The sequence below is a fragment of the Musca autumnalis genome, unplaced genomic scaffold (assembly GCF_047663935.1).
Source record: "Musca autumnalis isolate F117 unplaced genomic scaffold, ASM4766393v1 scaffold_3, whole genome shotgun sequence".
NCBI lineage: Eukaryota > Metazoa > Arthropoda > Insecta > Diptera > Muscidae > Musca > Musca autumnalis.
The window spans coordinates 170,983,744-170,997,412 of record NW_027411866.1 but is presented as its reverse complement, the minus strand read 5'-3'; the positions used below and the strand labels follow the sequence as shown (position 1 = coordinate 170,997,412).

The following is a 13,669-nucleotide window of genomic DNA, read 5'->3' as shown; positions in this document are numbered from 1 at the left end:
TATAACTTTTTTTCCTAAAATCAGAAATAACACCGTCATAACCTTTGTCCGCAACAACTGATAATTGAGGCGCTCAGCGCCATAAAAACATGAAAAAATAAATAAAAAAATTAAGTTTCAGTATTTTAATTATTTCAAGCATTTTAGAGTTTTTATCTACATTTTCGGCCTAAATTGGCTGTTATGTTATTTACTAAAAAGTTTACAATAAAAAAATTATTTATAAACTAACTTCCAGTTGTTTATTTATAAATGAACTAAAAACTATCAAAAGAAACCCTTTTCTTTGCATTGCAATGGATACAACTCAAGGAAAATTCTCTATCTGCTTACAGAACATTGCTAAATAATGACTTTCATGTAATAAAATTGTTATTGTTTCTACATATATGTACATCAAATATAAAATAGTTCCTTTTATTACGTTATGACATCGTAAGTTATCATCAGTTTTCAATAGATTCAAGGATATCGTTTTGAGTTAGAAGCGCATTCTACATGGGGACCAAAACATTTGACTCAATTTCAATCAAATGTTTCAATAGATGGCGCTATCCGAAGGTTATTGCCAGTGCTGCCAATCATAGGCGCAAAATATTTAAAAACCCTTACCCTCTTTAATAAAACTTAGGAATAGAAAAATCAATTTGATTTTTATACCCTATACCACAATGTGGAAAAGGGTATTATAAGTTTGTTTTGGTAAAAATTCATGTAACACCGCGAAATATTCGTCGGAGACCCCCAATGTGGTATACCAATCTTCATATCTCGACGAGATAAAGCGATTTTGAGATGTGTGTCTGTCCGTCCGTCCGTCCGTCCGTCCGTCTGTCCATTATAAATTGTAAACACGCTCCAGGCCGCAATTATGGACCGATCGTCACGAAATTTTGTATGGAGGTCGGGTTCAGATCAGAATAGATCCCTATTCTTATTGGTGATGATCGAGAAATATTAAGCTGGTGAAATGGACCAAAAACAAAATTTTTATCCGATTTTGTAGCGGATTTGTATGTCGCAATTATAGTCCGATCGCCTCGAAATTTTAAATAATGTAAGATTATATGACAAAGAAGAAGCTTGCAATTTGAGATGGTGATCGGATGATGTTTAGAGGGTTAAATGGACCACAACTTTTGTGTGAAAATTGGGAAAATTTTTAATATACCGGTAATATCTTTATTCCTGGACCACACATTCCGCCCACATAAATAATATTTGGAAGGGCAACTCTTGCCCTTTCAATTAATGCCAATTATATTGATTTATGTGGTCAGATAACAGAGTTGCAGCCTAATATATCGAGTGTTTTGCTTGTAATGTAATCAAAAGCATACTAGAGGTCGTAATTATAGATTAATAGTCACGAAATTTTGCACGAGGTAGGGGTTTAGGTCGAAGAAGATGCCTACAATTTTTGATGATGATCTGATATTATTTAGCGGGTGGAATGGACCATTACTTTTGTATTCTAAATAAAAACATTTTATTTTTGGTCCAGATTTGAATCCCTGGAGGCCATATACCGGCAAAGTCGCCTATATATGAAAAATTAACTACCGATCTTTCCTCTGATGAAAATTGCAATAATATGTGTGCTTGGTAACGGACCTACTACCTAAAATATAATGAGTTTTGTAAAGAGAACCACATCTTCCTCCCATGCTACAAATTTTCTCTATCATGACAGACAAATTCCCAGTTCTTACAAATTGCGTGGAACCCTATCTATTACCCGTCCAATTGTTCAAAATTTAATGATGTAGCAGAAATTGCTAAACAACGCCAATTTTCAAATTTAAGAATATTTCTTAAAATGTACTGTATATAATTGTTCCACAAACATCCCAGTAGGGACAAGGGAGCATTCTCTCATATCAATGAGAACACCCCGATTAATATCAGCTCAATGATATGTAGACAGCGGAATTTTATGCAACACCTATTTTTGGAAAATTTGCATATTTTTGGCTTCTAATTAAATTCCAATCGAAATATATCACATATGCAAAAATATGCGAAATGTATAAATTATGCATATGCAAATATTATTTTTGCATATGGAAAATTTCTGTATTTCACATATTTTCGTATGCTACATATATTTCAATAATATCTTCTAAAACGTTTATGTGTACATTTTTCTGTTTGAAATTCACTTCAGACAAGTCAATAAAATAGAGAAATCTGTAACCAGAGCCACAATCTTCAAAATATCGAAAATGGGGAGCTTTCGTTGTATGGGAGCTATATGAACGCCTAGACCTATACCGACAAATTTCAGATGGAAAGTTTAATACCCCCAATGAAGACTTAATACCAAATTTTAGCCAATTCGGAGGGACCATAACCTTCAAAGTACAGAAAATCGGTAGGTTCTGGTTATGGGAGCTATATGAAGACGTGGACATATAACGACAAATTTCAGGTGGAAAGTTTTTTTTTACCTCCAACGAAGACTGAATACAAAATGGCAGCCACTTCAGTTTGATATTGAGGCCACAACCTTCAAAATACCGGGTATCGGGAGGTACGGTTGTATGGGAGCTATATGAAGACCTGGACATCGAAAATTGTGATGAACGAATACTTAATACAAACTTTCAGCCAATTCGAAAAAGTCTTGCATATGGTTTAGCAAATATGGCAAAATATGCAAAAAAATTAGGTCCAGACTAAATGTCCGTTCTAAAATTACTTATTGGTGCCACCATAGTACAATTGTTTGCACATCCGCCTTGCACGCTGAAGGTCGGGCATTCGATTCCCGGCCAGCAAACATCAAATTTCCAACGATGGAAAAATACCCCTCATTTTCTGAGTATTTCATCCATGTACTCAACTACAGGTGGTGTTTTTAGACTTGCATTTCGGACTCGGCGATAAACAGTAGGCCCCATACTATTGTTGTAATATGAATCGTGGTACACGCCCTGTCCCTTCTGTGATGTTTGTGGAACAATTATTATATTGTTATTTAAACTTAATGTGATAAGGTTGCAGACTTCAAAAATTTATTTTTTACAATCAGCTTATTTCTCCAAAAGAAACTTTGATTTGCTGAAAGCTAACTCGCAGGGTAGTGGTGTAGGGTATCGTATGGTCGGCCCTGTCCGACTATAGCCTTTGCTTACTTGTTTTTTTATTGAAAGTTGTATTTTCTTTATTTGTTTGTTTGTTTTAATTGTAATAAACAAATTTAACAATTATTTATTTATTTTTAAACCTAAAAAAATTACAATTTAACAAAACAATATTATTATCATATCCAGTAAGCAGCCACCATGACCACATCCTGCAATGAAAAGAAAGAGGGAATCATTGAAAGGTGTACCATTAAAAAAATTAAATATATTTAAGGTATAAAAAAATTAAACACATTTAAGGTATAAAATCCTCGGGGAAGCCTGTAACCCCTAGAGGACGCGTCCCCAGGTGGCGGATAGGGGAATGCTTCCCAGATATGGGTGGTAAGGAGAAATCAAATACCTCTCGCTGACCAACATGTAGCGGTGTCTGTTTCCACAGTGGGCAGCTGCAAACAGCGTCTGTAGTCTAAGAAGAGCGGCTGAAACGAAGACGGTAAACTTTAAACCCATCAGAAGATAAGGGGAAATCACTGATGTATTTATCCCTTGAAAACCATATAACAATGAATGCATAACAAATGCTAAGAATCCCCGGAGGTAAAACCAAAAAGACACTTACAGCCTGTTTCTGTATGTCGAAAGAAGAATGTGTGCGAATGAAACACGACCAGGAATTTAAAATGAAAATTACCAATACCCTGTTCACCCTACCACCAAGAAGGTTATATAATTGGAAATCCCCCCAAGATAGAGTCGGCAATGTGATAAGGAATCAAATAGATTTCATACTTATAAACAGTCGACACTGTTCATCTGTAAGAAAGGTCACAACATACCCTAGCGCAATCAAATAAAGCACGAAATCGAAAAATTGACATCGGAAAACTCGGAAATCCTACAACAAGGTCTGACGTTTCTTCTCAAGTCAAAAATATAAGGAACAGTGTGAAGACCACAATCAATTCAATTGCACGTAACACGCTTGGAAACTACACAAAACCAAAAAGTAAAAGCTGGATCACTGAAGAGATACTTAAACTGATGGATGAGCGTAGAAAATACAAAAATAGTAACTACGAGAGGTATTGGGAAATCAACAGGGAAATTCAAACAGAAGTGCGTATAGCCAAAAACAACCAACTTAACAGTCAATGCCAAGAAATTGAACGACTGATGACACTGCACGACGACTTTCAGTTACACAAGAAAATAAAAGAAGCAGCCGGCATATACAGAAATAATAATTCATGAGTCCTTTACAATAACAATAATGAACCCGTTTTTGAAACCGCTGAGAAGAAAAACATCTGGAAAGAATATATTCAAAACTTATTCAATGATCATACTAGATCTGATTATGACTACCGGATACCACAGCAAATGACAGGCGAGGCAATCACTAACAACGAAGTTGAAGATGCAATAAAATCCCTCCGAGAACGAAAAGCCACGGGTCCTGATGAAATACCTGCCGAAATACTAAAAATGATAAATGATAACAATATTGATCTGTTAACGAAACTATTTAACTATATTTATGACACCGGAAAATACCCCAAGGATTGGCTGAAGTCCACATTTATAACCATTCCAAAGAAATCTCATCCCAAAAGATGCAACGACTACCGACATATTAGCTTGTTGAGCCACGCCTTAAACATTTTTCTGAAAATTATACATAGACGGATATACGAAAAATGCGAAAAAGAAATGGGCGAAACACAATTTGGTTTTAAAGAAGCAAAAGGAACCAGAGAAGCACTATTCTGCGTGCAAGTGTTGGTCCAAAAATGTAGAAGTGTCCATAAAGGTTTTTTTATGTGCTTCATCGACTACGAGAAGGCATTTGATAACGAACAACATGACAAGCTCATTGATATTTTGGCGTCAATTGGAATAGGGGGAAAAGAAATTAGATGTATTAAAAGTCTGTATTGGCACCAACATGCACATGTTAATATCAACGGAGAAATGACGGAAGAAATACAGTTGAACCTCGATTATCCGTGAATCGATTATTCGGGAACCTCCATTATCCGTGATAGAAAAGAAATGTTGGGCTTTGTTTCATTTCCTCTATTTTTCGTTATAGACTTCATTATCCGGCATTAAAAGAACACTTTCCAAGTAATTTGATTAAGCAAACAAAAGGTAAACAAACAAAAACTGGAAATTCTCGCATATTACACAATTTGTGTATTTATGGTATCACAAAAACCATGGGACAAAGTCAATTCAGATGAATCTGATGATGATGATATTAAGTATCTTATAACATTTTGGGGATTGCCGTAACAAACTTAAAAAATTGCAAATTTTCATATTATTGTACGATACTATGCCATTTTTACTTCAAAATACTGCATAAAAGCATTGCCTCCATTATCCGGGAAAATCGATTATCCGTAATGGCTCCGGTCCCGACCATCACGGATAATCGAGGTCCGACTGTATCTATATCCAAAGGAGTAAGACAGGATTGTACTCTGTCCCCACTACTGTTTAATATCTATTCGGAAAAAATATTCAAAGACGCAATAAATAACGCTAAAGAAGGAATCCTCATAAATAATGCTTATATAAACAATATCAGATACGCTGATATTGTATAGCAGACAGCCTATCAGGTCTACAAAATCTTGTCACCAGACTAACTGCGTGTAGTGAAAGATATGGATTAAGATTAAACATCCAGAAAACAAAATATATGATAATAAGCAGAAAAAAACAATTATGAAAACATGAATATAATAATTCACAACACTCCACTCGAGAGAGTGTCGAGCTTCAAATATCTCGTTGTTTCAATAAATGATCAGTGGGATAACTCCAAAGAAATCAAATGCCGGATAGAAATGGCAAGAGACGCCTTTCACAAATATAGAAAAGTTTTGACAAGTCATGATATTAACATCACAACAAAGACAAGGTTCATAAAAGCCTACATATGTATATATAGTACTGTTATACGCAACGGATGTATGGACTCTCACTCATTCTACAATCAATTCTACAAGCCAGTAGAGAAGGAAAACGTAGCAGAGGAAGGCAAGAGATGTCCTGGCTCCAAAATATTTAACAATGGACAGAATTCCGAAATGCAGAAAATTTAATAAGTGTCGCAAGAAATAGAGAATTATTTTCTTATTTTGTCAATGATATATAAAATATTATACATGAAATGTAATATGGTCGCTAACATTCGAATATCGAATATGCAATAAAGAAGAAGAAAGGTATAAAAGGAAGTAAAAGGGCATAACCCCAGCAAAATTTGAAGGAAGGGGTTCTTTGCGATGACGTGATTTCATGTCATCTTTTGCATTGGTTCAAAGGAAGTCGTGAAAGATCCGATCTTTTCATTAGGATTTAAACCAATGCAAAGGAAGTCGTGAAAGATCCGATCTTTTCATCAGCATTTGTACCCATTCCATCGTTCCAATAGAGATGATGTTTTTGTTTTTATTTACACACCTGTTTATTTTCATTTTGGTATGTTCCAGTACTGCAAAAATCTACTAATTTCTACTATTTTTTTCCGATGACATAAGGGAAAAATGGTTATCGTAGTAAAAATTAGTAGATTCTTGCAGGTTCTGGAACAGACCAAAGTTGTTAGAACTGTCGTCGTGATGTTGTCTTACATTTCCTGCATATCAGACAACTAAAACTTCTAAACAGTTGAAATTGTATGAAGCACGAAATGTCTGCAATAAAAATGAAGTCCCAATCATCGAGCTAAAAATAGAATCGGACTGCACACATTGCTATTTTAAAAGTTCCCCTGTCTGTTCTAAATCTGACATACATAGAACGAAATCAATCAAATCTCGCTTCTTGGAATTTGAAAAAAGTCCGAAACGAAAAGGAACAAGAATCTGAAAATAAAGAAACAACTTTGGGAAAGAAACAATTAAAAATAAATTAATTAAGCATAAATGGTATTTTCCAGAAAAAGTCTCTCCTCCCCGTTCGTTACATTTTGTTCTTAGAGATCCCTAAAGCAAGCCGGGTTGTAGATCCCTACATATTTTCGTCACTAAACAAAAGAGTATACATTTCCAAAATGTTGTTATAAAATAAGAAAATTATAAAATAAAAGTAATTTACGAAATAAAAATACTTAAAGGAGTGCATTTGGAGTCAATGTCGATATTTGAACTGGTGATGGGAAGATACTAGAAAAAACCTTTTGTAAGATGAAAGAATATCAGTTGCGGAGAACGGAGGAAGTAATCTTTTGCGTTGCAGCGGTGGTGATTACATTGCAATTTTGGATGTAAACTTTTTGCTGATCAATTAATTGTAGTTATTTCGCGAATTCGTTTGAATTAATAAAGAGTTTTGTTTGTCCATATTTCAATAGAGCATTTCCATTTTCCAAACAAGACATCAAAATGTCATGCCAAGGGGTTGGTGAAAATGACATGTCAAGCATTGGTTAAAATGACAGGACAAAGAATGGGTGAAAATGACGTGTCAATGCATTGGTTAAAATGATATGCCAAAGCATTGGTGAAAATGACATGTCAATGCATTGGTTAAAATGACATGCTTAGGATCCAAAAAAGAACGTCATCTTTTGGGGGTCACGCTCATATGAAATTCATGAGTGAAAATGACAAAAAGATGACATGCCAGATCACTTGCACCCATGATTCAACTCATGATTTTGCATCGAAGATTTTACTGGGAACTTATTATATAAAAGAGGTTAGTGTTGAGTGACTGACATATCATCGCCCAGACGAAACCGGTGAAGCTGGAAGCTTGAAATTTAGAGTGTGGGTTGCTGTTGGTGTGAAGGGGTGAGATAAGGCTGGGTTTTTGGAAATTCGAATTGGAAGGTTACGAAAAGTACTAAACGGTACTAAATGTGGTACCAATTGTATATTTTGAACGGATATAGCTAAAATCTTGGAATTTGGTATGGAAATCAAGGTTAGGAAATGATGTTTATTAAAGGAAATTGTTTTGGAAATTCGTACTCATGCGTACGAAAAGTACTAAATGGTTTTAAATTTAGTACAGTTTAGATTTCGGTGAACGGATAGAGCTGGAAACCTGAAATTTGGAATAAGGATTACTGTTGAAGTGTAGGATTGAGATATTGAGGTAGCTTTGAAATTCGTATTAATCTGTACGAAAAGTACTAAAATGTACTAAATTTAGTACAATTTGTATTTGGGTGAACGGATAGAGCAGGAAACCTGTTGGAGTATAGGGTTGAGGTAGTTTTGAAAATGCATACTAAATTTGGTACAATTTGAATTTGGATGAATGTATAGAGGGGAATCTCGAAATTTGGAATTAAGATTACTTTTGGAGTGGAGGATTGAGATATGCCGGTGGATTTGGAATTTCGTACTTATGTGTACTAAAACTACTAAATCCTACTACATTTGGTACGATTTTGATTTTGGAGAACGAATGAAATTGGAATCCTCACATTTGGAATTAGGTTCACTGTTGAAGTGTAGGATTGAGGTATGGAGGTAGTTTTGGAAATTCGTACTTAAAATGTACTAAATTTTGTACTAATTGGATTCTGAAATTCGGAAACAAGATTACTGATGGAGTATAGGATTGAGGTAGTTTTGGAAATTTGTATTTATTGCGTGTGAAAAGTACAAAATGGTACTAATTTGGTACAATTTGGTTTTGGGTGAACGGATAGAGACAAGGAACCCATAGTGAAGCAGATTAAACCTAGGAAATGGACAGGGATAGAATATACTTTGGGAAAATTTGACAATTGCATATTTAAAATGACATCTCAGATGATCGAAGTCGAATAACAAACTCTTGGCGACGAACAATATGGGACGATGCGATAACAACACAATACAATTGTGTAAGATGGCGATGCCTTCTTCAAAGAAGAGTAAAAGGGACAAACATTTATCATCTTCTTGAAATAGCACCTTTCAAATCATTATATTATATAGAAATCGCTATAGTAGCCGTACTAATATTTACTGCTATGTATTGTATTTAGAAATAGCTTTTAGTGACTTTATTCGATTCGATCAATGAAAGAGATAAGTATTTCGAGGTATTACAAAAACTTCATCGTATATTGCATCAATTAAAAAAATGTGATTCCTCTGTTATAATTTTAACCCTATGTGGCCCGATGTTCCTCTGTAGGACCCCCAATAACTCACAAAATTGTGTGACGATCAAAATGGGATGTATTACCGACTGTTGCGATATTTTCGTTATTTGGCCACCTACGCCAACCTGCTTTGCTTCATTATAAAGATGGGGTTTTCTACTTTCATAGTCAGACGTTGCTTTTGGAAATCGCCAACCAAAGCTGTGATATTCGTCATTATAATTAAAATCACAAAAATGAAAAGTTTTGTTTTATTTGCGACTATTGTAATGTCTTCGTTGTTTGACCACCTACGACAATCTCTTTTTATACCCTACACCACTATGTGGGAAGGGTATTATAAGTTTGTTTTGGAAAAATTCATGTAACACCGCGAAATATTCGTGGTATACCAATTTTCATATCTCGACGAGATAAAGCGATTTTGAGATGTGTGTCCGACCGTCCTTCCGTAAGTCCGTCTGTCCATGATAAATTGTAATCAAACTCCAGGCCGCAATTATGGACCGATCGTCACGACATTTTGCATGGAGGTCGGGTTCAGACCAGAATTGACACCTATTGTTACTGGTGATGATCGTGAAATATTTAGCGGGTGAAATGGACCAACAACAAAATTTTTAACCGATCTTGTAGCTGCTCTGTATGTCGTAATAATAGTCCGATCGCCTCGAGATTTTAAATAAGGTAAGAGTATATTACAAAGAAGAAGTTTGTAATTTGAGATGGTGTTCAGGTAATATTAAGAGGGTTAAATGGACCAAAACGTTTGTGTGAAAATTGTGAAATTTTTTAATATGTAGCTTATATCTTTATTCATGGAATACATATTCCGGGTAAGTAAGTTATACTTGGAAAAGAAACTTTTGACCTTTATATTGATGCCAATTGTGTTGGTGTACATGATCAGATAACAGAGCTACAGCCTTTTATATCCAACAATGTGTTCGAAATATAATAATAAACACGCTAGAGGTCACAATTATAACTCAATTGTCACGAAATTTGGCACGAGGTAAGACTATTGGTCGGAGAAGATGCCTACAATTTTGGACGATGATCTGAGATTATTTAGCGGGCGACCATTACTTTTTTATGAAGAATATAAACATTTTATATTTCGTCCATGTTTTACTTCCTGGAGGGCACATACCAGCAAAGTAGCCTACATATGAAAAAAGAATGACTGACCTTTCCCCTGATACAAATTGCAATTGGTAGATAACGGAGCTACTGTCTAATATAAAATGGGTTTTCTGTGGAGAAACACATTTTCCTCCCATGCTATATATTGTCTCTATCATTACAGAGAAATTCCCAGTTTGAATTGTTGCAAAGTACGTGGGGCCCAAGCACATTAATTGTCCAATTTGATTTTTTTAAACATATCGCACCTGTTCAACAAATGGGTACTAACTAAAAATTTTAACTTTTTAATTATAAAATATTTAACCCCTTCCCACTGTAAAAATCTGCCATTCCTTTGCCTACTCTTTCGTCAAAAATACCGGTATTACACTTTTCATGTCTTCAGAGTAACTACTTATGTAAAAACAGTTGTACTGAAAAATATAAAATTTTGAGTTACTACCTTTTTGTTCAGCATGTTCTATATATTCCATCAAGGGGTCGCTTGGCCAACTTTTTTGAAAATGTACTCGGTGTCGCTACCGTTAAAGTTTTTTTTTGAAATATTCATTTTGGTGAATATAATGGCACCCACTCACCTCCTTCTGGCGTAAATTTTTGGGATTTATTAATTCAACAATTTACCGTGCCCTTAGACACCACTTGTAGAGAAGATTTTCATGGCGGAAAACATTACTAAGATGTATTTTACTACCGTTGATGGATTCCCCGGCCAGGTAACTTTCAGTTTTCAACGGTGGGAAAATACCCCTCAGAAATGTAGTCGACATTTGAGCATTTCAGTCATGCAAAACTTCTCTCTCTCTCTCTCTCTTAGGGCACGCCGTTCGAACTCGGCGGTAAACTCATTGATATGAGAGAAGTCTCCTTTGTCCCTTATGGGATATTTGTGGAACAATTATTATATTATTATTTAAACTTGACATGATAAGATGGCAGAATCCACAAAGTTATTTCTTACAATAAGTTTATTTGTTCCATAATTTCCAGGGGTAGTGGTGTAGGGTATCACATGGTCGGCCCGTACGACTATAGCCTTTGCTTACTTGTAGGCGTATATTAAGCCTTACAGAAGCTAAAATATTCGCTTTGACTTTGACTATTTCTCCAAATAAGTTTTGTGCCCATTCCGATCCTTAAATATTATCCGACCATTACCAAAGTCAATAGGCTTCTTCCCCTCTGGGACCCCCATCAACACAGCATCAATTTGGTGACGATCCGATCAAAATTACAACCTGTGTAGTGATTACAAAGTTTAGATATACAGACGAACGGACACACATAGCCAGATCGACTCAGCTCGTCGAGACATTCATTTTGGTATATATATGTAAGTATGGGTCTACGACGATTACAAGCTTTTTGGCTAAAACCAACTTATAACACCCTTCCCACATAAAGGTGTAGGGTATAAAAACTGCAAGTCATACAAACTGTGAAGTTTGCTCAGTACAAACAATCCCAAGAATCAGAAATGCGAAGCGCTATTAAGATTATTTTTACTTCGATACTAGTCGTCCCACCCTTATGTAGATATTGGTGACACTAATGAAAAGAAAGAAGAAAAGATATTCAACTGACATCGTTCGTTGTTGGTGCACACAGACAAGTTCTATTACTCTTGAGAATCTTCATCCTGCAGCGTTGCCTTAACGAAAGCTCACAGCATGTTCATGACACGTACATGCAAAATATAATATTCCGGGTAAAATACATATAAACAAAATGCTCAAAGTGATTTCATGTTTAATAATTCTAGGATAAATTAATATACATACGTATATGTAACAACACATTATTATTGGGAGAACTAGGCTTCTGCTTAGAAAATTTAAACAATAAAGTTAGTTTATCGCCAGTGCTCAAATGCATATAATAAAAATAAATAATTTTTGATCCTATGATAATATTATTAAATTTATACTGAATAGTAAATAATTTTCAATTTAATTGGAAAACTAAACTGATATTTTTATTAAGATTTGAACGTTATCAAGATTTGATATGAAAGTAGCATGCATTAGACTATGGCATATACATATGTCTTGATGTTTGAAAGAAATGTATAGATACAAATAAATGCATCTACATATACGATATATGGATAAATTGTGTATCAGATTTTAAAGTACGCAAATACAATTATTGGAGATAAAAACATATAATGCGATCAATGACCGAAACATTTTACATTTTTAAGTTCAAAATAAATAATCCATGTAAACTGGAAATTTCCCAATATCAGACGAATTTTACGTTTGTCAATATATGATGTAGTTACTTCATACATCCTGATGGAACTAAGGCTCATGAGTTGCAATAGGGCTTTAACTGTTCGACATTGCCAACTATACTTGACTTTGGCAAATATTTTACTACTTAATATTTTGCAATAGCACATTTTCCAATTTATATTTAAGGAAATTTATTAAAACATTTAAGTTTACAAGAACTCATTTAACAAAATTTGTCAAAAACGGACAATTTTTGTAAAGATGCTGGTACGGCAATAAATGTGTGTTTTGATTTCATAGTATGCGAAACAAAGAATAATGAAATGCAATTTTTCCTTGTCTTGTTTTTCTTTTTTTTTTTTTTTTGTTGAAAAAAAATATTTCTTTTGTCTATTTTTGAATAACAGATTTTTCCTTATTTTTGCTATTCAACAGCAAATTTTAGATTTAATTGAATTTGTTTATAGAAAATGGTTGTTTTCATTTTGTTTGTGTGTGTGCTTTTGGGCGATGTATAATTCTATGACAAATTGACTAGTTTTTCAACAGTTAGCTAAACAATTCTCTCGAATCACATTGGACTCGTTTCCCCAGGTACAGCTAAGAGTAGAGTTGGTGGTGGTTGGAACGTTATGACAATAGTATAAAACAAAAGTTTTGGTTTATTTTTCTCTTTATCATGTTTCTTATCTTGGTTGAGAATAAGAAAACAAGTTGACATTTATTCAAAGAACATTATGGAATAAAAATGTTTTATTAAATTTTGAAAGACAATTGCTCTCTTCCAAAACCTTCAAGATATAGCTTAGTCAAAATAAAATGCGTATAAGGGTATAAGGAGGAAATAGCAAAAATTGCCACAAAGCTGACATTAGAATTAATGTTCTAAAAGTCCACATCGATCCCACGTGTGAAAAAAAAATCCGGGGTCAAATGCCATTTTGGGAGGCGTAATTCAGTTTTATTTTATTTTGCTCAAAAACAGTCAGACTTAGCAAAGTCGGCTAAAAAAATAGTTGTAGATTTAGTAATTGTTTACGAAAATAGCCTTTAAGATTTTTAAAAAGGACTTT

The 13,669-nt window shown here is 34.4% G+C and overlaps 1 long non-coding RNA gene across 3 annotated transcripts in view; it reads right to left on the bottom strand.

The window, feature by feature from the left end:
- Positions 1 to 3,160: 3,160 nt before the first annotated feature.
- LOC141396621 (uncharacterized) overlaps positions 3,161 to 13,669 on the bottom strand; it is a 262,411-nt gene continuing 251,902 nt past the window's right edge. For all 3 annotated transcript variants that reach the window (XR_012411206.1, XR_012411207.1, XR_012411208.1), the window contains one exon: positions 3,161 to 3,298. This is a non-coding gene — a long non-coding RNA (uncharacterized lncRNA). The remainder of the gene's footprint in view (positions 3,299 to 13,669) is intronic.